At 41.9% G+C, this 26,326-nt stretch overlaps 1 protein-coding gene across 1 annotated transcript in view; it reads left to right on the forward strand.

Moving 5' to 3' along the window:
- LOC103256117 (FGGY carbohydrate kinase domain-containing protein) overlaps window positions 1-26,326 on the forward strand; it is a 325,744-nt gene that overhangs the window by 158,262 nt on the left and 141,156 nt on the right. The gene's annotated exons all lie outside the window — the stretch shown is intronic.

The following is a 26,326-nucleotide window of genomic DNA, read 5'->3' on the forward strand; positions in this document are numbered from 1 at the left end:
AAGAAATGCAAATCAACAACCCTGTTGCCCATCAAAACTGGACTGGATAAAATAAATGTGGTACATATACATGATGGAATATTATGTAGTCATAAAGGACAAACATATGGTCTTTGCAGCAACTTGGATGGATTTAGAGTCTATGATATTCAGTGATCTATCACAGAAACAAAGAACTAAGTACCACATGTTCTCACTCATAAGCAGACCCTGAACTTTTATCATAATATTATAAGAAAGAGATTGGCAATAGCGGGACACTTCCAGAGGAAGGAGGGGAGAGGCACATAACAACAATAAGGATACCTGATCTTAAACCAGGTGAAGTGAGGACCTATGGGAGGCCCAAACTTCCCCTGTATGTTGACCACTTATACACCTAATCCTCAATTGTACCCCACATCTTTAAAATAATAATAATTTTTAAAACCACAAATAATACTTGTGAAATTTCCAATAAAAGGAAGCAAAGTTTCACGTGTCAAATTTACTTCCAAATGTTAATAAACCAATAATAAAATCAATGTTGATTATGTTTATTATAGATACCTAAGAATGTGAGTTTTCTTTTATGACCTCTTAAAACACCATATGTTAACTTATCTTTTAAAATTATATGCTAATTTTAAAAAATCAGTTATTTTAATGGACAAATATTGTATGTATTTATGGGATTCAGTGTGAGTTTTGACATATATATACATTGTGAAATGATTAAATCAAGCTAATTAGCATGTCTATCAACTCATACTTTTTTGTAGTGAGAATATTTAAAACATATTCTTAATAATTTTCAAATGTATAATACATTATTATTAATGATAGTCATCATGGTGTACAATAGATCTCTAGAACGTATTCCTCCTGTTTAACTGAAGTTCCCCGCCCCCCCGTTCATAATAACCACCACTCTACTCTCTATTTCTATGAGTTTGACTTTTTTCAGTTACACATATAAGTGAGATCATGTAGTATTTGTCTCTCTGCCCCTGGCTTATTTCACTTACTGTGATGTTCTCTGGGTTCATCCATGTTGTTTCAAATGACAGGATTTCTTTTCTTTTCTTTTTTTTAAAGACTGAATAGTATTACATGTATGCACCACATTTTCCTGATCCATTCATCTGTTGATGGATGGACACTTAAGTTGATTTCATATCTTGGCTATTATGAATGATGCTGCATTGAACATATGAGTAAGACATCTCTTCAATGTACTGGTTTCATTTTCTTTGGGTATATACCCACGAGTGGAATTGCTGGATCATGTGTGGTAATTTGTAATTTTTTTGAAAAGCCTCAACAATGTTTTCCAAAATGGCTATACTAATTTACATTACCACTGATTTTTAAAAGCTGATCTTATATCCAGTAAACCTGCTAAAATCTCTTATCTATTAACTTTTAAATTGTGTTACATATGCCCTGCATGCATGACATCTTTCACAGTAATTTTTTTTTTTTAACTTGAGAGCTAGGTGCTCTTATATGGTTTGGATGGTCAGTGAAGTCTTCTATAAATAACTGTGATAATCTGGTTAGCAAGAAAGAGGTTCAAATAGAGGGAACAGTATAAGCTATATCTACAAGATCGTATCCTCTGCAAATTTTGTTTCTCTCTTCCCTTTTTTATGTTTTTTTTTTTTGTTGTTGTTGTTGTTAATTTTTTTTCTAATAGTGTTTGCCAGGGTCTCTCTGTTGTTGCTTTTGATCTTAAAGGGAATGTATATAAAATTTCTTCAGTGAGTGTAATATTTGCTGGAGTTTTTATGAGGGAGGATTCCAAAAAAACAGAATTTTCTTTTTAAAAATTGTATATTTATTCTTACATGTTTAATTTTCAGTCACCTTCAAAGTAGTCTTGGTTTGATTCAATACACCTATCAAGATTATTTTTCCACTCCTCAGGACAGTTTTTGAGCTCACCAATTTTGATGCTTTTTAGTGCTTCTGCTGTTTTTTGTTTCATCTCTTCCACATCAGCAAAATGTTTCCCTTTGAGGACTTTCATTGGGGAAACAAAAAAAGTCACTTGGGTGAGATTGGGTGAATAGGGAGAGTGGGGCACAGGGGCCATGCTGTTTTTGGTCAAAATCCGGTTAAATTCTCAACACAGTGTAAGCAGGTGTCTTGTCATGTTGGAAGAACCAGTTACCTGTTTACCACAACTTGGGACATTTCTTCTGCAAATCATGATGCAACCTTCTCAAAACTTCCAGATGAAAATTTTGATTGGTCATCTGATCCAGAGGAACAAATTCTGAGTGTACTATAAGGGGCCTGCCCTCCAAAAGACAATTCCAGGTTTTTTGCCCCCCCCATGTATACATACATATATGTATCCATATAGAGAGATTTATGAAATTGAGGAAATGATCAGGACAAATGGTCAATAGTCTGTGCTTAAACAAGGATTTTTTTATTTGGTAGCCCCTTCCTAGCCTCAGAGTTCTATTGCTGGACTGTGAACGTCCTAGAGCAGCGACTATTGACTCACCATGGTATTCCCAGTGTCTAGCACAGTGCCTCAGACTTAACTGGCGTTCAGTATTCACTGAATAAATGAATGAAAAGTATTTAATAAATATTTCTTGAAGTATGAAACCTAGCAGGTTCCTTTTAAAAGTGAGCCAAAAATCTTATTACTTTCCACTTCCCTTATTCAATGAGTTGGATTCATTGTGTTTCCATCCTTACCTCCTTCCAGCGCCTGGCATTGTCAGTAGTCATTTGACAAATGAAGGAATAAATGAATGAGTCAATCACAGAACATTCTACTGCCAGCTAATAGACTTTGCCCCCAAAGATTCTGAACTTTATCTGAACTGAAGCCAGGTGGTTAAAGATGATTTAATCAGGACAAAAATAAAATACTACTCTCTTTAATGGAATAATTGCTTATTTCATTTTCTCCTTAATGTTGGCTATTCATCTCATGTCACTGTTTTTCAATTTATATACGTTGTCCATGATGTAAAGAAAGTGACTATTCTGAATTAAGGCAAAAGTATTCACAAAGTATTGTCTTAGTGTGTGACTAGAGTGTTCATAATTTCAATATTGGTTGGAAACGGGTTGAGTATAGTGGTAAACTTAAGGTTTACCTGCAAAAAGACAGGATTGAATGCCTGAGTAGGGCTGTATATAGATTTATTGGTGATAAGGGAGAGATTGGTTATCATAAAACAAGCAGTTAAGTACAAATATCTTCATAATCTTGAATACTTTATGATGGCTCTAATTGTATATGTACTTCTTATTTCAAAAGGCATTTCATTTAATAAGTTTTTCTGAGTAACACCCAACATTAGAATGTTCAGTGTCTAGAAATTGAATACTTTTTCCTGACCTGGAACTCTCTGCTCAAAATCCTTTGATGACTTCCCATTGCTTAGAGAGTAAAAGCTGATTTACTTAGCTCTAGCCAGCTCTGTCCACCTCCTCTCCCACCATATGCCTACTCTGCTCCAGCTGCATGTAATAGGATTTTACAATAGGATACTTCCTATCTTGGAATTTTTGAAGAGATCCCAGAGCCCAGAACACCTAAAAGATTGTAAAACTTGTGTTAGAAGTCACCCTGAGGATATAAAATAAAGGTGGAAGAAGCCTGAGGTCAGGACTAAGGAAAGAAGCCAGAGGTCAAGACTAAGGCTATTGACTCTGAGATAGCAAAGTAAAAAGGGAAAACTGCTTTGGGGACAGGATGTATGTCCACATACTATGGACAAGGGAAAAGTCTGTGGGTCCAACATAGGGAGCCAGCTGGGGATGTCTTAAAAGGGACCTCATCCAAAAAGAATAAACTAGAGGAGCAGTGTGATCCCAGCAGAGAGGTGCACCACTTGAAGACCAGAACGGGAAGTCATGAGAAGACCCCTGGAGGAAAAGATAGCCAGCATCAAACATACTACACTGGGGGTACATTGCAGTGAACTGGCCAAACACATTATGGGAGAGTCAATTTTGGACATGTACCACACCCTGAGGACATGCTGAAGCCAAATTATGATCATATCAGTCATAATTTAGGTACCCTGTCCCCCTCCTTGGCCAGAGGATCCCAAAGCAGCAGCCAGCTAGCCAGCAGAGAAAAGTGGAGCAAGAAGAGAGAAGAGAAGCCGGTGAGCCCCCTTCTCTAAGTGTACCCTAAGCCTGAAACAAGATGTAGGAGGGAGAAATTGAGTTTTGATTATTACAAAGGAGTATACACATTTAGCGCTGGAAGGTGGCCCGAGGACTTTGTATTTTTTAGCAGTGTAGGAATACTATGGATCTGCCTGACATTTTATCCCAGGAATGAGGAAGAACAGCTCAGGGAACAAATTACACAGGGTGTAAAGAAGAGAATAGCTGTTTTTTTTCCTGCACGCCCATAACTGTACAGGTCCTTCAATAAATTGGGAGGTATACATGGTTCTAGTCATTATGCCTTCCCTCTCCTGCAACAACAAATCTCTCTGTATAATCATACAAGACTCCAACTTGCTGTAATGGTTCCCTTCTGAAAGATGGAAGGGAGAGAGTGAGGGAGAGGAAGAGACACTTTGACCCCATAAGCCACCCTCTTGTTCCCCCATTTATCTGCTCTCCTTTTCCACTAGGCCTCTCAAGACATGTGTAATCCCATTCCTCTCCTCCCACTCTCTCGAGTCCAGATTTCTCCATGAAGATAACTGTTGAACATTTGTTTTGGTCACCAGTGAACTCTGCTGCCAAATCCAATGGGCATTCCTCATCCTGATGGATCGGTGGGCAGTGTCAGGCACAGCTGAGCCCTCCTTTCTTCTTTGTTTTTAGAAAGCAAGATTTATCGAAGGGATAAAAAAGCTCCCAGTAGTGGAAGGGAACCCTGGAGGGTTGCCCTGAACCCTCCCTTCTTAAAACTCTTCACTTGCCTTCCAGAACCCTCTCTTGGTTCTTCCTTACTGGCCTCTTTAGTCTTATCCGCTAATCCCTCTCCATTGTCACAATATCCATATTTTGGAATGTCTTAAGCCTCTGTCCAAGACCTCCTCCTCTATCTACCTTCACTTCTTCGATGACCTCATTGAGAATCATAGCTTCTATAGACCATCTATAGACAGTAACCTCCAAATACATCTCTCCAGCCTAACCTCTTCCCTGATATCCTGACTAATACATCTAATCACCTACTGAACATTTGTTCTTGGTTTTCTAATATACACCTAAAATTTAACATATCAGAAGCCTAATTTCTGATGTCTGTGGTAACCCTTGAAATCTCTCCCCCCTGTCTTTTCTAGAACATGAAGGAACAATTCCATTCTTGCTGTTGCCTTGGTCAGAACACCTTGAAAACATCCTTGGCCCCTGTCTTCTTCTCACATTCTGCTCCAGTCCAACAATAAATGCTGTTAGTTTTCAAGAAATGCTGTTAGTTCTCCCATCAGAATCTAGCCACCATGGACCACCTTGTCCAAGCAGCTGTGTTCCCTTCCCTGGCTTATTGGCATACTCTCCTGACTGTGATCTCTGTTTTCACCCTGTGCCCTACAGTTTCTTCTCATCACAACAGCCAGGGTGGCCACTTGAAAACACAGCTCAGATTATGTCATTCCAATGGTTTTCCGTTTCACTGAGAATCAAAACCAGCGTCCTTAAAAATACAAGGTCTGGCCCTCCTGCTTTTCTGCCCTCATCTTCTACCCCCTTTCTCCTTGTTCACACCACTCTAGCTGCACTGACTCTTTGATGTTTATTTAAGATGGCAAGTACACCCCTGCCCTGCCACAGGGCCTTTGGACTTGCTTTTATCCCTCTGCCTGTGTCACTCTTAGTGAATGATTCACTTCTTTACTCCTTTCTTGTCTCTACTGTAATGTGACCTTCTCGTGAAGGTCTACGCAAACCACCCTGTATTAAAATGACAACACTAGTCTTCACTGTTGCCCTCTTGATCCTGCCTTATTTTTCAACACAGCATTATCACCATCTGCCATATTATATATTTGAATGTTCATTCATTTTCATCTCCCCACTCTCCACCAGACTATAAGTTCCATGAAGGCAGGACTGTTTCTTCAAGGCTATATCCCCAGACCTATGGACAGTGCCTTGCATGCAGTAGCCTCTCACACGTAGTTCTTGGGTGAAGGATGCTTCCTAACTTGCCTTAGCCTTTCCACACACTGTTCCCTAGGGATGGAAAGCTTCCTTTATCCACCTTCCTTACACCCCTGCCCCAACAGAGCCTGTTGGATTCTATGCATCCTGTGAGACTCCAATTCCATCCTACCTCCTTTGTGACACAGGCTGAGTCTGATGTAATTCCCCTTTCCCCAGAACTCATAGCTGTCAGCTATATTTTACTTTAATCAAGTTTGTGTTCTTAACCACTGCATTGGACTGCCTCTCAGACTCTCATTCTTTCTTGATTTTTAGGTTTTAGAGATGACTAACTCAGCAACCACAGGTTCTTTTCATTTTGTAGAATTGTGTTTGAACTCATTACAGCAGTATGAATCCCAAATCTAGAATTTTCAGTCCCTCAGTTCTATCACATGTGTTTTCCCTTCTCTTTCTCTTACTTCTTCATCATAAAAAAGTCCCAAACACATATTATGTGCCAGTCATTTTCTTCAAGCATCTTTCATATACTGGTTAAGGAAAAAACTTAACTCTTCCATGGAGAGACCTTTTCTGTGACTGCAGAAAATGGACGGTTTTTCTCTCTTGACCTGTTTAACAGTTGGAATGCCCCTGACCATTTGTATTACCAAGCTGTGGTCAGTAATGAGTTTGACAAACTTTTAATCTAACTTATATATGGGGGAATTTACATTGGGCTGTTGAGCACATGAAGTCATCTGATATCTTCCTGAAATGGTTTCAGGTGAGGCTATCAGTCGCCATAGCTCTGTGCCTCCTTAAGGACATTTCCATTAGGTTTTTGACCAAGAACACAGTAACAGTTTATGACAAAACTTAGAAAAATTAAAAATTTACTGGTGAACTAGTGCTTTTTCTCTTTCTCTCTCTCTCTCTCTTTTAACTTTCTCCCCATTTTTATTCTCTGAGACTAACAGTCCCTAACCGTTTTGACATCAGGGACCAGTTTCGTGGAACACAATTTTTCCATGGACCAGAGGCAAAAGGGACAGTTTCAGGATGATTCAAGCACATTACATTTATTGTCTACTTTTTTCCTATTGTTATCACATTATAATATATAATGAAATAATTGTACAGCTCACCGCCAAATTCTGTCTTCTCTCCTTTATTGGACTTAAGTGATCTTTCGAGCATCCATTTCTTACGTTTAGCTACCAGCTGTATAGCCACCTGAAATGTACTTCTGTAGCCATGACCATCCATTTGATGAACTGTCAGAATAGGAGACACAAATATCATCGCATTCAGTATTCTCATTTCAGATGACAACATTTAGTTCCAGAGAGGAAAAGGTCTTGGCCAGCATCTCTCTTACCAGTTGGAATCATGTTATTCTTCCCCTTCCCACCGCCCCTGCAGTAATTACTTCTAAATCCTTAGCACGCTGTGATAATCTTTTCCACAATGTGGCCCGTGCTGACCTCACCAGCCCCACGTTGAGCTGTTCTACCTCGCATTCTCCGTCCTTCAGCTGGGGTATAGAACACGCTCTACTCTCTGTTTCCTCTCCCTCTGCCTGCAATATACCTCTCTCCACTCCATCTCCTAACTCCTACATAGCCTTCACATCTTAGCTCTGGTATCTAAGATCCTCTTCCTGAAAACTTTCAGACTAGATGAGGTGGAGTTTCATGTGCTCCCTTAGTTTACATTTCTACCATGGTGCATATTCTTCTGTGTTTATTGTTTGTTACCTGGCTTATGTCTTCCTTGGTCTCGTGGCTGGGAATTCCTTAGGGCAGGTATATGGCCCATTCATTTCTATATCATGATAGGTCCTCATGCAGCCCCTCTTGCAAAGTTGTCTTTCAGTGCATTTTGAATGAAACTGCCATTCCCCTGGATTCAGGTCTTAAGTAGGGTGAATATTTGAGATGTAGTACCATTGAATGCTTTCCTTTTTTTTTTTTTGGTATTTGGAAGGCTCTCCCATGCTTTGGAATCCTAAGGACCCCACCATTCCATAGTAGCACAAATATGTACTAGTGTCTCTAATGTTCGGGTTCTGTCCTTGAGCTGCACCAAGATCATCTGTCAGAAGGTCTGGCATAGGATATACAGGAGAGCCTTTTCACCCCATGCTGACAATCTCATAGTACCTGTTCACTATTTTTTTCCCACTAAGGGAAAAAAAATGTCTTCAGGTCCTTCTGCACTACGGTGTAACTAACTACAGGAAGCTTCCTTAGGTAATGTCCTTTTTACCTGTATTAAAACTTTAAACTAAATAAATGAGGTTCTCTCTGGTATGTCATTGAGCAGGAGACCAGTAGGATGATGGCATCGGGAAAACCTAAGAGTGAATCTGACTTACCTAAAGTTATATACGTTCTTCATCAATATTAGGTCAGCAGAACACTCCCTGGTCTTAGAAATAAAAAGAAGAGTCTTATTTTTGACACTGATGATTTCAATCTAGGTAAACTTGAGTTATTCATTTAGTTTTTCAGTGCTTCCATCTCTAGAGCTTTTAAAAATGAAGACTGTTTCTACTTTCTGGAAGTATCTGAAGGACTGGTTTAACTAGTGATTGTGAAAGCTGTCTAGAAACCTTCAGTTATGTGTGGACATCTTAGGGATATTGAGGTAGGCTGGGAGGAGGGGAAATTTAATGTGATACCTGCTTGATATGGGACATTTCCTCAATGGAAGAGCACCTTCACCTCTGACAACACACACGCACACACACCCCTGCGTAAAGTGTTGGTGCCAGGCTGGTGCCCTGATTTGAGTTCAGCTTGGGATGGCCATCCTCACCAAGACACTCAGTACAAGGAGATCCAGCAGAATAAGTGTATGTCAAAGGCATCAGGGAGAGTGAAAAGCCAGAAGCTTACATTCAAAGCAGGCCCTCAAGACAAGACAAGCCATGAATGAGAGAGAGACGAGGGTCTGGGGCAAAAGCAGGTCTGGAGTGGCTAAAAGTTGCCCCCTGCCCCTTTGAAGTGTCCAAAGCTCACCAACTGTGTTGGCTTTTGCGCCTGGGTTGGTCAGGTTGTTTAAAAGATCAGATGAGCAGGTCTGGGACATTCAAAGCATGGGCAAAAGATGGTGGAGATGGTGATTTGGGGAGGAGTAGATGGATGGAATGAGGTGAGGCAGTGAAAGACTTTCTGGAGAAATCTATTTAAGGCGAAGCTTCTTTTCCTCTGTGTGAAATTGCTGACTTAGCAAAACAGAAGAAACCTCATGCGTGCTGACACGCCCTGAGGCTGATCTGGAGCTCAGACATTCCTGAAAGCCAGGGAAGGCCCAACTCTGTATGGGACACTTACGTGGCCTGTGACCACAAGAACCGTCGGGCAGCAGAACAGACGTTTTAGTATTTGTTACATGTTCAGTGGCAAATCAAGGCAAATCAAAATAAACTACTATGCCAGTCCAGCCCACTAATCCTGAGTGCATGCTTGAGAGGGTCATCATGAGCTTGCGGACTTCTAGTAACAAAGCAACCAAAACATAAATGGGGGCCATTTTCCCATTGCCTTCAAGACAGAAATTTCTACTTCTGCATATCATGAAAGGTCCTTCAGGACCTGACTGCTTCCCGTCCTTTCACTCATAGATTTGACAATTTAGTTTCATATCTCCTGCTCTGTGGCTACCTGACTCGGGGCAAGTTATGTAACACCCCTAAACCTCAGTTTTCTCATCTGTAAAATAGGTATAAAAATGCCTATGTCACAGGCCTGTATTGATCATTAAATGAGAAAGTACAAATAAAGTTACTAACAGTCTTTTGTTCACATGTATGCCAATCCAAATTTGTGTGACTTTTGTTATTTGTATAGTTTGCCTTCCAGCCAAACCAGGGTGCCTTTTTCAAGCTGTCATTATACTAAGAACTTACGGCTTTATTAAGGTGCTTTTCTGAATATCTTGTCATTCTTGGATTAACTGTCAGAAATCCCAGCTATATTGAAAACTAGGACAAGGACAATATCTTTTTCATCCCTCTTTCCCCTGGGCCTGACACATAGTAGGTGCATTTCCTCCCTTCTCCCAGCACCTCTGTTGTTTTATCTGACCAGGATTAACCAGACCAGACTGTACTCTGAACTCAGAAAAATGTAGATTAAATATGTCCTGGTTTAACACAAAAAGAAGTGTATAGGAAGTTGAATAATCAGTTCTCACTCATTGATTCTTTACTGGGTGCAGGCACTTGGTTCTGGCCTCTTTCCACTTTTCTCTAACACTGCTTCTGATTTTCCCAAACATCTCAAAAGGTTTTAACACGGGAAGAAGCCAAGATTCAAGAGGGTCTTATAACTTGCTGCCTGGAGCTGTGATTCCTGACCTGGCAAACCCAAACGCTGCTCTCCTGAGGAAGCGGCTTCACCACCCCCTGCCCCAGACCTTAGCCAACCAGCGCTCCCATATCCCCCACAGAGAGGTATAGAAGGGTGTTTCCTCCTACCAAGGCCTAGTGCTCAGTCACTACCCTACGAGTCCAGACCAGTGAAGTGGAAAAACAGCTCTTACTCCTGACTCCGACATCTGTCCTGCAGGTGAGAGCCAAAGTCTCAAATTGCCAGGCCAATGGCAAGTAAATCCATGCAACACACACAGGGTATCAACACACAGAGGGCTCTGCCAGAATTCACACATCCTGGAAGCCAGGCTTACCCTGGTAGCCAGTTTCATTTTATCTTGTCTCTGATTGCCACGTGATGGGTAGAGAGACAGAAGGAAAGTGCCCTGATCTCCAGAAACAGGGTTTTGTTTGTTCATTGAGAATACCTGTAGGCAGTACCCTCACCCTTGCTGGTGCCCATGGGCACCTCTTGTAAACCTACAGTAAAAACTAGAACGTCTGGGAAGGGGAAGGGGCTGATTCCATTGATCCCTGCTCCATTCATTGTTCATTTGACTTTTGTGCTTCCCAAGTAGCTCAGTATAGAAAGAAGAACAAGGTCTTTGGAGTCAGACAGACCCAGATCAAATCCCCATTCTGCCACTTGGTACCTGCATGACAATGAGCAAGACTTTGACCTTCTGAAAGCCACTGTTTCTTTATCTGTAAACTGAAGGAAATGTCAGGATTATCATGAAGATTACGGATGAGAATATATAGGAAACAAACAGCACATAGTAGCAGCCTGGCAAACATTAGCTGTCTTCTCTCCCTTTCCCCCTCTGCATTCATTTGTAATGCCTTAAAAAAAATAAGAGCAATTATAATTGTCACTGGTTACTTGTTAAGCTAAATACATTCCAGATTAATAACACACAATCTCTATTTAAGCCACTCTCACAGGACCGTGACCTTGGCCTACATCATGTCATATATTTTCCAGACAGTTGCTTTTCTGCCTTTTTCTATTCTTCTAAGGAAGTCCAGTTGGGCCCCAGATACGTTCTCATACCCTAGATGGCCTATTTATTCCAAGGGTTAAAATCGGGCCTGCTTCACATCCGAAGCATTTTGTTATGATCAGTTCATAACAAAAGCTGCCTCCTGGCCAGGGCCCACAGCTGAATACTGTTACTCTGAAACCATCGTTTCATTTGTTTCTGATTGTTCTACAGTGTTTACATACCTTACATATTAGCATGATCTTTTAGAGAGTACAGGCAAAGGTTAGGCCTTCCCAGATCCACTTTTCCCCTGAGGGCTCCTTCTTCTTCAGTTCCCCTTGTCTCTGTGTTACAACCCATTTCTCTTTAATAGAAACTCACTTGAATGGAAAAACAATTTTTAAGTGTTATTTTTTTCTTTACCATGAGGCTCACTTATTCTCAGAGAACTGCTGTTGAATATGGAGAAGAGGGAAACGATACTACTGGAATGTGTGATTTTTTTTTTTTTTTTTCTTTCTCTGGCATAGGAAAATCCCATTACCTCTCTCGAATCTACCAAGGGACATATTCCATTCGGGTCACAGAACAAACTGGGTTGGCTGCAGACCAAATGTTACCAAAGGTGCTGTCTGCCTACTCTGTCCTTCCTTCTCCTGTTTATAACTTTTTTCCTCCCCAAAAATGCATCTCAGTAAGAGGATGAACTCTGAGTCAGATTTAAGTCTAAGTCTTGGTTCTGGCCTATTTGTAAGTCCAAGAAGGAGCTAGAAGAGTCGATCCTCTGAAGCTCAGTTTCCCTTCCTGTCAAGACCATGTGTTCGGGAGTGTCTCGTGTCCTAGATGAGAGCATGTGTGTGGCCCACCTTTCATGGCACAGATCACGCATTCATTGCAGTGGTTCCTTGGCACCCAGGCCTATGAAGGATTCAAAAACCTTGTCCAGACCTGGCAGGAAGGAGGGCTGTGGTCGGTTCTGTCTGCCACGGGCATGCTGGCACATGTGCCACTGTGTGCTGTCTCTGGTAATGTATCAGGCAGCCAAGGCATGTTGGGTTTCATGCCCTCTCTCTCTAGCTCTCTTTTCCTGGCCTCTTCCCCTCCAGCCATCATGGTTTTCTAATGCTGTCATCATTCCCTTTGTTATAGAGAAGACAGAAGGGATGAACCTCTTCATCCTCATCACTTTTGCTGATATTTGATAAATATTTCTCCATTCATAATACTTTTGCAGTCAAGCAGGGAGGCTACCCAAGTGCCAGTGGAGAGTTTTTAATTCTCTTTGCCTATTTTGTTTAATCTTCTCGTCTTCTATTAGACCACAAAATGAGGAAGAGTTTTGAAGAGCAGAATTCTTCAGGTCTCGATTTGCGTGGATGTGTCCTGAATTCCTCTGCGCTAAAACCGAGAGGCAGGAGTGGGTTCTTTTGGGAGCACTTCCAGAAGGAAATGACTGATGCATATGCATATAAATTCTGACTTTTATTAAAAGATGCGCTGATATAATCAGCCATGGCTCTCTCATGACATACGATATACTGTTAACAGAGTAAAGCCTCAGTTGTACTTATTCCCAGTGATAGATCTTACACATAGAAATTAACAAATCTGAGTGACTGTGTTAATTCTTAATTTTATCTCTCTTCTCTAGAGCCAACCTCTGTACTCTACTTTAGAATTCTAATCAAGATGGTGTCAAGTCTTTTCAAATTAAACTCCCACATGAACTCCAATCCATGAATAAAAAATACACCTTGGCTTGTATGGAGGTGATGATATTAATACAGGCTGCATTTCCCTGGGTCACTGAATGTACCCGGCACTGTACCAAGGCCAGTAATAGACTGCGCCACATTTGATCTTTACAAAACTGTAAGAGAGGTCTTATTTATCTCGTTTTCAGATGAAGAACCCCAAAGACCAAGGTCACACAGCAAGTTAAGACAGAACACTGAGCGCCAAACCAGAAAAATCTTGAGTCCATGGTCAGACCTATGAGATGATCTCTAAGGCCAGACATTTGTGTCAGAGAAAAAGGTTGTAAGAAGGGAAACATGGGAATTGGTCAGGAGCAGGGCACAAGGAGAAACTGTCCACAGTGAAATAGTGAAAAACCAAAAGATGTGTGGCGGAGATGATGCATAATAGGGTGTCACGCTTTTGTTACAGAAGAAAAGCCTAGCAAGAGGCAGAGCTAATCACAAGTAGCTCTGTGTCATCCCAGTCGGCACCTGTTGATCCACCTTGGCTGGAGACTACCCCCAGGCATTCTTCTAGCCGAAACCTAACATCTGTAGGAGGGAGCTATTTTTCCTTCTAGCTAGGCTAGAATCAAAAAATGCATTGGTTGGTCCATCTTAGAGAACTACTTAATAATTAGTAAGATGCCCCCTGTGGGAGATTTCCCAGAAGTAGAAGCCAGGGTTCTGACTTGGAGGATTCACCTCGCTATGTGACATCAGAGCAACAGACCTAAGACCACATCTGGTGAATACAGTGCAGACTAAGCACCCACCTCTTCCTCATCGGCTGCCTCCCCTGCTCCCACCTTGCAAAATCCATGGAAGAGACCAATAATTGTTTACCCACCACAGATTGTTTGGGTTATGAAAGAGATGCATGATATGATTTTAGATCTTTGGAGTCAACAGCTCTTGCAGCTTTCAAAGCTGAAAGCCAGTCTGAGCTCACTGGAGCCAGCCTGGCATTTGTATACAGGAGACCAAGTAAGGCTTGTATTCAGGGAGAGAAAATATGGGGAAACTTTTGAAGGGCCTTAAAGTTTTTTTGGCTGTTCTGTCTCTCTTGAAAAGCAACTTTGGATGCATTAAGTATAAATGAGCGAGAAACATACGGATTAAATTTCCATCATGATCACATATGGGTTTCAGAATGATAAAGAATGAGGAATTCAGGGTGTAAGGAGTCCAAAATACTTTGCAGATATTCAGGACATTGCAGGCAACATTTGGCTGCCTCTCTCCATCCAAATTTTGGGACTGCCTGGTTGGGTAGCAGACCTGCTCAGTGCCTTCCCTGCCTGCTGAAACAGCTAAGCCCCAGGAGATATCTGTGGATAGGTTTCATGTGTTCTTGTTTTGTTCAAGTTGAAATAAAGAGATTGGGTTTCTAGGAAGGAAAAACTCTACCGGAGGACTCTTAGCCTTTCAGAAACTTCAAATAGAGGAGAGGAAAATTTGGCAAGTCTGAGCTGTATTAACCATATGTCACTTCCAGGTTACTAGACATATTTTATATCCTATTATTGCTTTTAACGACAATGTCATTTTCATGGTAATGATAATAGTAGCCACATCCTGCATTTGTGTGGTGATTTAGTTTTCAAAATGTATTACATAATACTGTCTATTAATATGCATGATATATATATTTATTGAGTTGTATACTTATACACATAATATGTGTTATGACAACCTACAATACAGGAGGTACAGCATTGAGGGAAGATGTAGATAGGAGTGCCTAACCCAACACTGGGGTAGAAGTCAGGGTTTATGGATGGCTTCTCGGAGAAGGTAATATTGAGCCAAGTCTTAAAAGAATATGTATAAGTTAGCCAGGGGCAGGTGAGAGGGAGTGTCTTCTAGTCCGAGGCAGGAGAATTTGTGAAGACTCAGAGATGAGAAAGAAAATGGCACACTTGGGGAATTTCAGGTTGTTCAGTAAGTCTGGGCCTAGCCTGTCACGTGCTTGGTGCAATAAAAAATGATGGGGCATAACATACAGGATTAGACCAGGAAAATAGGTAAAGCCAGATCAGAAAGAGTCTCATATGTCATGGGGAACTTTAAAGGATTTAAGTAAGGGAAATGATAGAATTAGGTTGGTTTGTTAGAAAGATCATTATGCTGGAAGTGTGGAAGATTCCCTGAGGCTTGAGAGGGTGCAGGGTGGAAGACAATATTTGAATCAGGTAAACCAGTTTAATTCAGTGTAATCACAATTTCAATCACCTAAAACAAAGAGATGATGAAGGGCTGGACCAACGTAGTGGCAATGAGGAGAAAACAGGAAGGCCTGTGTTTGAAAATAGTTGACAGAACCTGGTGATCTATTATGGGGCAGATGAGAGAAATGAACAGTCAGGAAGTCAAGGACGGGATCCTGAGACAGGGATTCCAGAACAAGAGTAGCTCTGGAAGGAAGGATGGTAAGATCTATTTTGAACACGTTGGTTAGCCATCTAGGTCAAAGGTCCTATATGGAACTCAGGAGCAAGTCCTGAGTTTGGGGTAAAAATTGTCGTTACACTCATGGATCTGGATGAGCTGACCCTAAGAGATGTAGGGAATGAGAAGAACATGGAAGAGAATCCAGGAAGAAAGAGGAAGAAGACCCTACCAAGAGGCAGAGCTAATAATAAGTAGAGGCTAGACCTGAATCCAGATCTGTGAACTCCAGACCTTCCTACTGTCCCCAAAAGGAGAATTAAACCATCTGTTGTTTCATGTGTCTTGAGCGTGTACTATGTCATAGGATCTTTATATGCGTTATACCTTTTAGGACCTGTACAAACTCTAGTCAATGAGAGGTGCGACATTTACAGATGAGGAAACTGAGTCTCAGGTCAGTAAATGACATAACCAGAATTAACCATGTTTGGGAGAGAGAGGATATTAAGTTGGCCAACATGAGGCAGCTAGAGTGAGTTTCTTCTACAGGATAAACCAAGATAGAGAACGTTTCCTCAGCACCCAGAGAAGGATGGGTCCAGCAGCATGCCTCCCATGATAATAACCACTTAGAGCAAAGAAGAAGAAAAAAATCCACTGACCTGAGCTGGAACTGGCTGGGCTATTGCCTGCACCACCATAGTCCACCATAGCCTCCAGACACAGTGGTGAGTGAGGGGAATTCAGGAGTTCTGTGTTCCTGCCATGAACTTGCAAGGCTCCCTGAGCCTCGTGGGTACCCAGTTCCATAAGGGAAACTGCCTGACCCACAGTTGTGCTCCGTGTGGAGTGGTGCAGGAAAAAAAACCTTGAGCAGCACCAGCCACCATTTCCCAGGAACTCAACCCTTTCAAGGTGGAAGGCTGCTTTCCAGCTGGCTTGGGAGGGAATGGGCCCCAAAGGCAAACTCCAGGGCCGCAGACAGTTCCTGACTGGGTGGGTTGCCTGAGAACACTGGAGGCCCTAAGGCCAGCCTACCTTGACATTCAGATTGCAGATTGCCTGAAGCCAAGGCAGAAGCCAGGCAGGACACGTTGCCATAGCAGCTTCTCACTCCCCTGGTGAACCCCTCTGTGCCTGCTCTGCACAACTGCATTACCCCAGTGGCCTAGGACTTCCTCCCAATCCACTCTGGGGCGGCCAAGAGTGCACATATGCCAGGTGCTTCAGCTCTTTTCTCCTGCAATGTCCACAAAGGCTCAACACAGACAGAAAACTTGGGAAACCCCCAGAGCCCTGCCCTCAACATAGGCTGGCTAGGCATTTTCTTGGAGCAAGATTCGCCAAGGAGAAACCCAACAGCCACCATGTAGCTGGCTTTCTCCCACAAGTGCCCTCTCCTGGCTAGAGGTCAACAGTACAGCCAACCACTTTGGATGCAATCCCTTAGCTTTGGGGAAGGCCTGATCCCAAAGGCCAACTAAACAACACTTTCCAGGCCACTCAGGATGCTGTGAGCCGGTGCAGGTACACAACACAGGGGTGTCACCTATGGCAATTGAGAAACTCACTAATATCCAGAATCTACAAAGAACTCTTAACAAATCAGCAAGAAAAAGGCAAATAACCCCTTCAAAAAGTGGGCAAACAACATGGACAGACATCTCTCAAAAGAAAATATACAACTGGCCAACAAATGTGAAAAAAATACTCAGCATCACTCATCATTGGGGAAATGCAAATTAAAACCACAGTGAGATACCACCTTACACTAATCAGAATGGCCGTTGTCAAAAAATCAAAAATAAATACATGCTGGCACACATGCGGAGTAAAAGGAACACTTATACACAATTGGTGGGAGTGTAAATTAGTACAGTCTCTATGGAAATTGCTATGGAGATTACTCAAATAACTAAAAGTAACAGAGGAACAGAAGTCATTATGTTTTAAAAAAAGACACCAGTACCCACATGTTCACTGCAGCATAATTCACAATTGCAAAGATGTGGAATCAACCTAAATGCCAATCAACCGATCAATGGGTTATGAAAATGTGGTACATATACACCCACGGAATACTACCCAACCATAAAAAAGAATGAAATCATGTCCTTTGCAGCAACATAGATGGGTAGAGCTGGAGATCATCTTCCCAAGTGAACTGACTCAGAAACAGAAAACCAAACACTGCATGTTCTTACTCATATGTGGAAGCTAAATGGTCACAAAGATGGAAACAATAGACACTGGGTACATCAGAAACTACCTACAGGGCACGGTGTTCAGTATCTGGGAATGGGCCACCTGAGACCCAGTCCCCACCACTACGCAATATATCCATATAATAAATACACATGTGGACTCCTACATCTAAAATAAAAAATAAAAATAAAGTTACCCATGTTTGGCTATTATTGTTTATAACATCAGGGTTGTTATCATGATAATGATAATAGTAACCATGTCCTGCATATGTTCATATCACTAAATTATGTTCACTGCCTTTAAGATAAGATGTGGTTCCTCACTGTTTCATGGGACAAGCAGATATGCTAACAGTGTCTTAGGATTCAGTCTGAGAGTGCAAAAATAGAGGTGAGTGCTAAGAGCTCCCATTCATAAACAGAATTCTCTGTGCTTTTTTTTGTACTGTGTGGTGATCTGGGAGTTGGCTGGAATGTGTATAAATGGTTTTTCTCTAGTAAGACGATAGCACAGTCCATTTGGAGGGGAGAGATGAGCCGCCACGGAAATACCCAGTCCCACACATGCCTGCGGCTACCCTCTAAAATTCCCAACCTGGCCGGAGGCACTCAAAGCAAAACCTCCTGTTCCCTCCCAGGACTCCTGGCGCCTGGAGCCTGCCTCCTGCCCCTGCCAGAGGCTTAGGCCAGCCTCAGGGTGATGGGATGGGGGAAGGCAGAACTGACGAGCTGGAGCAGCTCCCTTCTCTGAGCCCAGCCATCCCTCCTAGAAGAGGTGTGAGCAGGCATCTGGGCTTTGTCATCTGCGGGGAAATTCGGCTGATCGGCACATACCCGCCGATGAAACTCAGCCAGTGGCATCCACTCACAGAGCCAGCTTGGGCACAGACACAAAGAGAGGCAGGAACACATGGCAAGAGGCTTCTAATTCAAGTGCTGTCATTACTGATCATTGTGATCCTGGGCAATTTGCTTACCCTCTTTGTGCCTGTGTCTTCAACTGCAACACAGCTAAGTATGTTTGCCTCTATAGACTGTCAGGGTAACTCTAAGTCCGAATACAAATGTACACTCAGAAGTCTACTGATACCTGAGTTAGTCCCCAGCCCATCCTGAATTCCAGCTCCCCTAGTTGGTAAACTTCAGGAGGATGGAGACAACATCACTTAACGATTCTTTCCACCCTTTTCATGTTTAAAACAGTAGCCTGAACTCAGCATGTGTCCAGTAGATGTTTGCTGAATATTTACTCAATTAATGCAAGATGCTATAAATAGTAGCCATTAAATACAACTCATGAAGTGAATAGTAAAAAGAAAAAAAATCTGTGATAACCTTAGCCACGGATTATTAGGGATAGTAGAGCAAACTAAGGACTTGCAAAGCCCCAAGAAGCAGCCTAAGACAACCCCAGGAGCACCAGGCCATGTGAGAGCAGAATCTGTTTTGAAATAGCTCGCTGGAGAGTTCTGATCCACCAGCTGGGGTAGAATGAGACAATACAGAATAAAGTTTATCATATTTTCAGATGCTAAGACTTGGAAGGTTGGCTTATTATGGGATAGGTCCAAATCTAGATGATTCAGAATTACCTCATGAAATCTTAGAAAAGAAATATTAAACATCTTCAGTCCAATCGTTTGATTTTATAAATGAGGAGGCTGAAGCATAGGGAGGGAAATAAGTTGGTGGTTCATAACTTGGATCCTAAAATTCCTCCTCTTCTATGTACAGCTTAGATTTCCTGTGTGTGAAGTCAGTATAATAATAGGACCTCTCTCACTGGGTTGTCATGAGTATCAAATGTGATAATGTACGTGAAGAGCCTAGAAGTGTCTGTGGCACATGGTAAATGCGCAATAGCTGTTAGCAGTTACTATTTCATTATTACTATATTTTATTATCGTTATCTGATATAGAGGGTCATTTCACTGAGGTTTTGCCCCAGCCACAGCTTTTTAAAAGTTGGATTTTGGACAAGCAGTAGCATTTGTACTTATCCATCAAACCATATGATCTTTTATTCGAAGTAAAATGCAGAGCGTGAGCCCTCATGACATCAAAATTGTGTACAGTGTCCTGTCTCTGAGCCTTGCCTACCCAGCTATTTCTGCCTGGGCTGCCCTCCCTCTCCGCCCAAGCAAATGTTTCCTATTTTTTCAAGGCCTGGCCTCAACGTGGTCTCTTCTGTGCAGTGCTCACACACAGTTATTCCTTCCTTTGGGATCCTACCACACTTCTCTGCTACCTAATTGTAGCACATGGCAGGTTTTTTGTTGTTATTTTCCTATCTCTGTCTGCCTGTCAGATTAGGACCTCCTTGAGGAAAGAGGTCATACCTCACTATTACTATTATTGTTGTTGTTGTTGTTTTGCCTTTTTTTTTTTACAACTTTGTTGCTCTTGGTGCCTGGCATATGGTTTTTGTTGTTAAAGTTTTTATGATGATACTTATACATAATTAACTAAAGAGTATATCATGGTTCTATGTATAGTTTCAGCAATATTACTAAAATGAGTACCCGTGTGCCCACCACCCAGCCTATGAAAGAGAATATTCCAGTACCTTTCAGGTGCAAATTTTTAACTCTCTGGATAAATAAATGTCAGCTATTTTCTTGTGAATTTTGTTTACTATTCTGGCTCTCTGAGGTAATTTTGAATCATCTGGATTTGGACATATCCCATAATAAGCCATCCTTCCAAGTCTTAGCATCTGAAAATATGATAAACTTTATTCTGTATTGTCTCCTACTTTATTTTAAAGCACATTGACTAAAATAAGGACAAGGCTGAAACTAGAGACCTCTTTACGTGGTTGCAGTTACTGGTAGCTGTGGTTATTCAACCAGTCATCTGACTGTTCCATCAAACAGGCCTTATTTTAAGGAGAACTCACATTTATTTCGTATTTAACATACAATATATACTGTTTATATGTGACAGCTTGTTTAATATTCGCTTATTCAATAGTCCTCCAACATTCATGAATGTCCTCAACATTTTCATGTCCTTCCTTCCATTTTGGAATTGAGGACACTGAGACTCAGAAAGACTACCTTGTGTAAGATTACCTGGCTAGAATTTGGCAGAGTCAGGAATAAAATCAAGATGGGTCTTTGTCCTGACCCGTGCCCTCTCCTCTACTGTTCACTAGTATATCAGTGAACACTTAATGAAAGCCTTTTGGAAATGGAGATTCCCTAACCTACTTGTCATCAAGGCCAGGAGGCTTTGTCCAATTTGAGTGAATCTGTGTTGGCTCTAATGGCCCTTACTTCCTGCCCTTCAAAGACAGATGATGGACTCAAAGAAGCAACAGTAACCTGTAAACAAGACGGTAGTCAGCAGAGACAAATATAGAACCTGTGGAGCTGATGCCTGACTGCTTTGTGTTTCTGTAACACTGGGCATATTATTTAACTCCCTGTGCCTCAGTTTACATATCTGTACAGTAGGAGTAATGACAGAACTTCCATTCTGAGAATAAAGTGGCTTAATACCTGTGATATACTTAGAATAAGGTTTTTACAAAGTATCCAGTCAGTCTTAGCTGTTGTTGATGCTACCAACAGCACCATTATTGCTGGGAAGTCAGAATCCTGTATGGACACCTGTTATCAATGTGATACAATGAGTTCCCTCTTTTGGGTCACAGAGCAGCGTCCAGGCCCAGAGAGCCATCAGCATGGAAGAAGCTTTCACAAAAATATTTTCAAATATTTAGGCTTATTGCAAAGGATTAAAGTATACATAAATACAAATATGCATTTTCTGTCTCTCTCTCTCAAAACCGATGATTGCATGTTTCCTCCAAGAGAGGGTTTGGAGTGACTAGAAGCAATCTTTGTTTCTTGCTTTACACAGATGTCTGAGGGGTAGCATGTGCCATTCCAGATGAGTGAGGATAAACAGGAGTCAACTGAAAACTTTCTTTCTGGACAGAAGCAAGCAAAGATGTCTCCTGACATCTGAGCAGCAGAGCCACAATCTTCTAATGAAGTCTCGCTGCAGCTGCCACAGCAACATCCTCAAACTGTGGGACTGGAGGTGGGAAGAAGAGGGGTGATACATATTCTTCCCAAGCAATTTATGTATACAAATGGGGCGGGGGGAAGCATTATCATGGAGTCTGAGGTCAATATTTGCCTCAGTTCAGATCCCACTTTGGTTGGCCATCTACTAGCCGTGGACATCTTATACAACCTCCCTGAGACTAATCTATCAGATGGGGCCAATAATTCTGGAAGGGAGGGGATTCAGGGTCCAAAAAGAGATGACTTGGTTTTGGTGACTGTTCCTTTACCTATCCAAACCCTAAATGATTATGAATATGAACTTTCTCATTTACCCCAAAGAATCTCTAGGGTGCAGGGGGTTTTCTAGGATTGACACTTGATAAAATTTTCACTGGGCAAAGAAAGGCAGAGTGATAAGTATAAGTACCAGTTAGTATGTGCTGCTTGTGGCAAGAACATTCTCTAGAGCACATTCTCTCTTTCTCTTTCCCCCTCTGTCATACACACATGCACACACACCCACATGAATAATTTCTGTGCATGTTTTACATCTTAATTCACATATCACTTCCTAAGAGAAGCCTTTCCTAACCCATAGACTGAATTAAATACCTCACTTGTGTGTGCTCATACCTTTTGGCTTGCCTTCATTCGCCTTTCACAGTTTGTAATTACACGTTTTTGTAATGATTTTCTTAATGTTTGTCTTTGGGTAGCCAATTGCCCCATTTTGACTGGGACTGGGGGATTTTCCAGATCACAAGACTTTCGGTGCTAAAAGTAGGAGAGTCCTGGCCAACCACGCAGAACTGGTCACCCTGGTCTGTTTTCCTCTCCAGGCAGGATGCTCTAGGAGGGCAGGAACCATGCTCTTTCATTTACCACTTAGCTCAGTGCTTGGCACAGACCTGGACCATGATGGGAATTCAGGAAGCATCTATTGAGCCAGAAAAGAAATGAATGAATATGTCAATGTAAACTGAACTGTGTTTTCTTGTAGGAGCCAGTCTCTCTCCCTGAAATCGTTCTTCCTACTTTAGGTGTTAAATATCCCTCTTTAATAAATTGCCCTTATTTGACAAAATTTAAAGTTGACAGTGTTAGATGGTTGTTTTTGTTTGTTGGTTTGTTGGTTTGATGTGTGCCTTCCCTTACCCCCTTCCCATTTGAGAGTTGAAAATCCTACTGACCTGAGGAATCACTAGTTTTGTCAGAAGGGAATCAGAATAATTGCGGTCAAGACTTTTTTTGTTTTGTTTTGAATTTGAGTCTCACTCCCTCACCCAGGCTGGAGTGCAGTGGTATGCTCACAGCCACCCCAGCATTGACCTGCTGGACTCTGGCAATCCTTCTGCTTCTGCGTTCCAAGTAGCTGGAACTACAGGCATGCACTGCCACACCCAGCGAATTTTTTGATCTATTGTAGAGACAAGGTCTCACCATGTTGCCCAGGCTGGTCTCAAACCCGCGGGCTCAGGCAGTCCTCTCGCCTCGACCTCCCAAAGTGCCAAGATTACAGGCTGAGCCACTGAGCCCATCCGAGGTCAAGACTATTAAAGAAGATCTATCCTTATGCTAAAATGCTAGAATATAAAGTTAATGAGGGCAGAAATTACAGCTATTCAGTCCACTTACATATCCCCATGACTTACTAGAGTGCTAAGCATATAGTAAGGGCTGAATAAATGTTAAATAAATCTATGAATAGATTCTCTGCCCAGCCTCAAGTCCTGGAGACTTGACCTTGTGTGCCTAACTCCCTTTTCCTCCCTACCCAGCTAACCTTTCCTACAGCCAAAAATGTGACTTTAGCATTCATTCCTGCTGGATGGATGGGAAGCATATACCATTGCCGATGAGTGAACACATGGTCAGTTCCTGCTCTTCTGGCTCATCTCTTTATACACTTTCTTTATACTTAAAAGGACTGCCATCCCAGCCTAGAAAACACAGTGAAACTGTGAAAAAATTTTTTAAAAAATTAAAAAAAAAAAAAGAAAAGACTAGATGAGTGTGGAGGTGCATGCTTATTATAGTCTGAGCTACTTGGGAGGCTGTGGCATAAGGATCACTTGAACCTAGGAAGTCGAGGCTGCAGTGAGCCGTGATGGTGCCATTGCACACCAGCCTGGGTGAAAGAATGCAACTTCGACTCAAAGAAAAAAACGAACTTCCATGGTCTGCTACAAAAAGTCACTGCACTATCTTAATTACTGAGTGCACCTCTCTCTCACCCTCGTGACTCTCTCTGTTTAAGCTCTTCCCTCCACCTGCAATGCCTGTTTCACTTCAACTAGCTAAATGCTTCTCCTCTGTTAAAACTTAACTTATGTCCCTTTCTCTGAGAAGCCGCTTCCACACCATTCCATTGGTCCAAAATAAAATCAGAACAATTTAGGGAAAATTTTAAAGTTTGCTATTAAACACAAAGTACGGATTGTGACCAGCGAGACTTCAAATGAAGTGGTAAGAAGATCACCTTGTAGCAGTTACAGTGCCATTTGCAGAGCATAAAGGAGAAAGTATTTTGACCTAGTTTTGTGATTGGCTGCCATACATTAACTTTTTAAAGGACAGACAGAACTGTTTAAACTGATTTGCCCGTAGCTGATTGATTTAATTTCACGACATCATGCTTAGTAGGATGTAAAGCTTACATTTTAATTTCATTAAGTCATGCTGACAAGGACATGAAGCTTATGTTGTGTGCTTTGTTTATTATTAAAGCTAACAAGTCAGGGAAATCAGGGTGACTTAAATTTTGGCTGTTTGGTGGTGTAACACTCCACTTTGTGTTGCTAAGGAATACCTGAAGCTGGGTAACTTATAAGGAAAAAATATTTATTTGGGCGCATGGTTCTGTAGACTTTGCAAGAGGTATGGAGTTAGCATGTGCTTCTGGACAGGGGGTTTTACTCATAGCAGAAGGCAAGGGGGGGCAGCTATGTTACATGGCAAGTGAGGGAGCGAGAGAGAGGAGGAGGAAGCAGGTTCTTTTTAACAATCAGAGCTCCCAGGACCTCATAGAGTGAGAACTCACTCATTACCTTGGGGAGGACACCAAATCTTTCATGAAGGGCCCGCCCCCATGACCCAAACACATGACACTAGGCCCCACTCCAACTCTGGGGATCACATTTCAGCATGAGATTCAGAGGGGACAAATATCCAGAATATATCAGGCAATTGGCCTTGGGGTATGCATCTAAACTTGGCCTCTATCTGTATATATATTTAGTATATTCCTCACCTCTTATGCCCATCCACAACCTTCCATGTTTTATCTTTGCCATCCCAAGGACCACATTGTATTCTGTTTGTCTATTTATTTGTATCACTCCCTACTAGTTTATTGGAGCTTATCGAAGGTAAGACCTCTCTCTGATTCATCTTTGTAACCTCAGCTCCCAAAAAAGGGACAGGGCATGCTGGTAGATAATGTGTGAAAAAGAAGGAAAGCATATATATCAGTTATTATCACAAAAATGCTAGGTAACAGACAAACACAAACCTTAGTGACATACAACAGTAGACATTTATTTTGCTCCTAAGTCTGTTGGTTGGCTAGGGGATTGTGACAATCGGGGCTAGTCATCTGCTGGCCACCCCAGAGGGTTTGCTGGTCTTGCCTGGGGTCTCTCATATATGAGGGGGAATTCTCTCCCCACCAAAAAAAAAATTAGTTTTTGGAGGGCAGCTGCTTTGTATTATAGGCTTTCTCCACTAGGTAAGTGTTCTGGGAACCCATCAGCGTCAATGTACCAGCTAGCATTGTTGTGAGGCTGCATTCGGCTTCAGAGAATTTTTTTTTTTTTGGAGAGTCTTTCATTATGTCTGCCCTTTTCATGATGGGTGATTTACAAGCATACCTGCCCACACTGCACTGAGTGTTCAGCAGTTTTTGACCAAAACAGCTTGACTCCCATTCCCCACCCTCCCTATTCACCTGATCTCTCTCCAAGTGACTTTTTTTTGGTTTCCCCCAGAATGAAAAAAGTTCTCCAAGGGAAAGGTTTTGCCTGTGTGGAAGAGATGGGGGAAAAAAGATGGCAGAAGCACTAAAGGACATCAAAATTGATGAGTCCAAAAACTGTTTTGAGCAGTGGGAAAAGTGGCTTGATAGGTATATTATATCAAACGGAAAGTACTTTGAAGATGACTGAAGTTTAAACATGTAAGAATTAATACACACTGTTTAATAAATTAATTCTAGGTTTTTGGGAGTTCCCTCTCATATCTGAGACATCACCTGAGACAGCTGAGCTGACTCAGCTCTATGGCACATGTCTTTTCATCCAGCAGTCTAGCCTGGGCACGTTCTCATGGCCAAGGTGGAAGAGCAAGAGATGGAACAGATGCACACAGCCCTCTTGAGACACTTCTGCTTCATTCTCTTCGCAAAGCAAACCACAGGCTGTCCCAGATTCACAGGCTAGGGAGACAGACCCACCTCTCAGTGTGAGGAGCTACAATGTCTTATTGCAAAGGGTATAGATATAGGAAGAGTGGAAAATGGGGACCATTTCTGCAT

The sequence above is a fragment of the Carlito syrichta genome, unplaced genomic scaffold (genome assembly GCF_000164805.1).
Source record: "Carlito syrichta isolate Samal-C Ts95f unplaced genomic scaffold, Tarsius_syrichta-2.0.1 Scaffold288945, whole genome shotgun sequence".
Taxonomy (NCBI): Eukaryota; Metazoa; Chordata; class Mammalia; order Primates; family Tarsiidae; genus Carlito; species Carlito syrichta.